Source organism: Rutidosis leptorrhynchoides, chromosome 2, assembly GCF_046630445.1.
Source record: "Rutidosis leptorrhynchoides isolate AG116_Rl617_1_P2 chromosome 2, CSIRO_AGI_Rlap_v1, whole genome shotgun sequence".
NCBI lineage: Eukaryota > Viridiplantae > Streptophyta > Magnoliopsida > Asterales > Asteraceae > Rutidosis > Rutidosis leptorrhynchoides.
In genome coordinates, this window is record NC_092334.1 from 281,421,709 (window position 1) to 281,425,093 (window position 3,385).

Consider the following 3,385-nt stretch of genomic DNA (forward strand, 5'->3'; position numbering starts at 1 on the left):
CCTTCAGGGCTTACGCATGACGGAGCAACTTGTATAGCGGAGAACGCTGGACGGATAATTCCACAAAACTGTTGTTTCCAGTCTTCCTGATGCTACTTTTATGCAACCATTATGCCTTTTATGCGTGTATACGATAGGATACACCATTAGCGCACATATTTATTTAATATCATATAAATTGAATTCGGTTTGATATTCAGTTTTCGGTTAACGAAATTCAGAATGCTCAAATTTAAAAACCGAACTCAGAAACTGATTTCAAATTCGATTTCGATTTTGTTCGATCTGAAAACAAATTTTAAAATTCAGGTTAAGTATTTTTTTTGATTTGGTTTCGGTTCAATATTTAGTGTAAACAGCGTCAAATAAAATATTAAACACCCCGAGATTTTACTGAAAAAAGATATGGAGTAAATAATTTGGTTAAAAAAAAATAAAAGTTTCCGCTAAAACAACACATAAAATTTAAAACCCTTAAGTTGTTCCCCCAATTTTCATTCCGCCTTTTATTCTTAAACATTGTTTCAAAACATGTGTATCGGCAGGGACATGTTAGCCCTGTGTTGACTTTGTCAACCCATCCAGTGGTCCCCGGTAGCCCACTGGAGCCTGGCGAAACACCATCACCCATTTTCCCACAGCATGCCAGACCCGATAAACGAACCTGCATTGTCATTGTTTCAATCTTTGCATGCGTGGGACCAAGGGATCATTTGGCCCGGTAAGAATGGTTTTTGATCCAATTATTTGGAAAATCCTCACCTAGTGGGAATCGAACCCTCACCTCCCCTAAGGGAGAGTGAGTCATTCACCACTAGGCTATTGGCCATTTTTTTTTATTCTAAAACATAGCAACCGTTCCTTTTCATAGGTGCAAAATGAAAAAGTGTTAGGAGATTTAAATTTGATTTGGCAAAATTTTTTTTTAATTTTGAGTAGCTGACAATAATTTTTTTTAATTTAAATAAATTTGAATCGCATTTATCCCGTGATATATTGGGGCAGTTATCAACCCCTACCATTTCCCAACTTTTCTTTTCAGTCTTCCCAAAGTGCGACACACGAAAAAGGGGCAAAATCGACGCTACTCCCATCGCCGGCGCCGCCTCTGCTACCACCACCGACGCCGCTTCTCCTACCACCAACGCGACCGTTGTTGTTTCTTTCCCTTCAAGTTCACGCTTTTTCACCTCTCAATCAGCATTCTTCTTTATTTAATTTAGGGTTTTCTTTATTTAATTTAGGGGTTTTTTGTTGCTTTTGTTAGGGTTTTGCTGCGCTTCTGATGCTGTTGCTACCACCAACAACACCTTTCCACCGTTGCTGCTGCTGATACCTCACCTTCCTTTGCCGTTTCTAAAATCGAGGTTGCAAATGGGCATAATTGTGTATTTCAAGAATCACGTTGAGGTAAAACTTGATGATGTTGGTTGAGGTTTATTCCCTTTGTTATTACTTTTTTGTTTTATTTTCTTAATTATTCCATCTGATTAATACTCCTTATATTATTAAGATATGAAGTCAGAAAAAGTGAAGTATTCAATATTGAATTTAGTTGATTTTATATAAAGATTTATATTTTTTGTTACATATTCTGGCATGAAACATTAAGCCGTTTGCAATAATTATGAAGTCATGTTGGTGGTGAACTTGAAACAGCGTGATAGTACAGTGACTAATGGAAATGGATGAATAGTAGCTGTGATTGCTGATGGCGGTGATAGGGAAGAAGAAGATTTCTCTTTGGGTATGTTCCTCCTAGTTGGAATCTTAAAATCCATTGCTTTAGCATTTAATCATATGTTTTATATTTTTCTGTTCTTTTGGACCATGCACTTATGATGATAACAATGTGAAATAGGTTTGATACTGTTGGTGGGGTGAGGCAACCTGCTGGACATTGGCGTTCTTGGTTTTAGGACATGATATGGTACCGTTTCTCATGTGAGAATCATTCCTATCTCAACAAGTTTTGACACTGTTGGTATGACTATTCTTTCAAAGTTAAGTGTTGGACGAATGGAATAATCTTCATCCATATAGAGAAATGGAGAAAGGCATCCATATAGATGAACATATAGATGAAATTGCACTGAACTTGAAACTACTTCCTAGTCACAAAAAGATCATGTACCAACTAAGCAAATAAGTTAGGTCGACGTCCATCAAGATTTAAGAAGGTTCTGTGATGTTTCATATTATTATTAGTATTACTGTATACATATTTCCTATATAGACAAAGTCAGTGTGTCATTGAAATACTAAAATAACTGGAAATTTCAAAATTCGGTTTTCTAATTCGGTTTCCACGTAGTACTGAGCCGGTACCGATAACGAATTTACCGAAACCGAAATTTATCGAAACCGAAATTTATCAAAATCAAGAACCAATATATTTTCACATCGGTACCATAAATTTGTTATAAGATAAATTTTTATTACATGGACTTTTATTCTTATTCTTATAAATATAATATATAATATATAATATATGGTTGGTTTATTTGTAGGTGTTACATTTTGATTGATAAAGATACTTGCTGATCCAAGAGGACGTTCTGCGTTGCTTTTCATTCTTTTTAATTTCGTTGTCAAATGTTATTTGATCCATGTTGGATTATTTATGAACTTTTATGTTTGGTGTTTTTCATGTTATGAGAATAAGTTAGTGAAATATAATTATCTTTTATTTCATATTTGATTTTTAGTACAATCTATTATTTGAGTGTATGTAATATAAAATAAGAACCGAAATTGATAAAACAGTACAAAATCCGAAAACCAAACCGGATCTGAGTATCCGAACCGGTATTGCATAATTGAACCGGATCCGAATATTCGAGCCGCGCCCAAATATTCAAACCCGATCCGAATACCCGAATCGGAACCGAATTCGAAGCAGAACCGAATACCGATCCGAAACTGATCCGGAATTACTATGACTTGATAGAACCCATTTTGTGGTTTCAATACTATGACTTGATAGGACGCCGTATAAGTAACGTATCACTATATATTAGGACTCATTTTGTGGTTTTAAGGTTTAAGATATTTATATTAGGACTTTTTTTAATGGTACTAACCTTAAAAGTAATTATATTAGGACCCTTTTATGTCGTACTAAGGTAACATTTGTGCATATTAGGACTTTTTCCCTTGGTACCAAACTAGTATATCGTTAGATTAAGACTCTGTTTATTGGTATTAATGTACTAGTTTTTTACAATAGGACCATTTTTTTGGTCCTTACGAATTATAAATTTTTATTAGGACACTTTTGTTGGTACTTATGCCATCTACTTTTACTTTTTGAGACGCCTTGTTTATGTCTCAATTTCAAAAAATGTCTCTTAATATGTATTTTAAGGACTTATCTTTGTGGTTG

The 3,385-nt window shown here is 34.6% G+C and overlaps 2 long non-coding RNA genes across 2 annotated transcripts; both read left to right on the forward strand.

Annotated features, from left to right (window-relative positions):
• Positions 1-1,012: 1,012 nt before the first annotated feature.
• On the forward strand, positions 1,013-2,035 carry LOC139891797 (uncharacterized). Its single transcript, XR_011773841.1, has 3 exons — positions 1,013-1,410; positions 1,660-1,747; positions 1,862-2,035. It is a non-coding gene; the product is annotated as an uncharacterized lncRNA (long non-coding RNA).
• Positions 2,036-2,047: 12 nt separating this feature from the next.
• Positions 2,048-2,713, forward strand: LOC139891798 (uncharacterized). Its single transcript, XR_011773842.1, has 2 exons — positions 2,048-2,180; positions 2,511-2,713. It is a non-coding gene; the product is annotated as an uncharacterized lncRNA (long non-coding RNA).
• Positions 2,714-3,385: the final 672 nt, after the last annotated feature.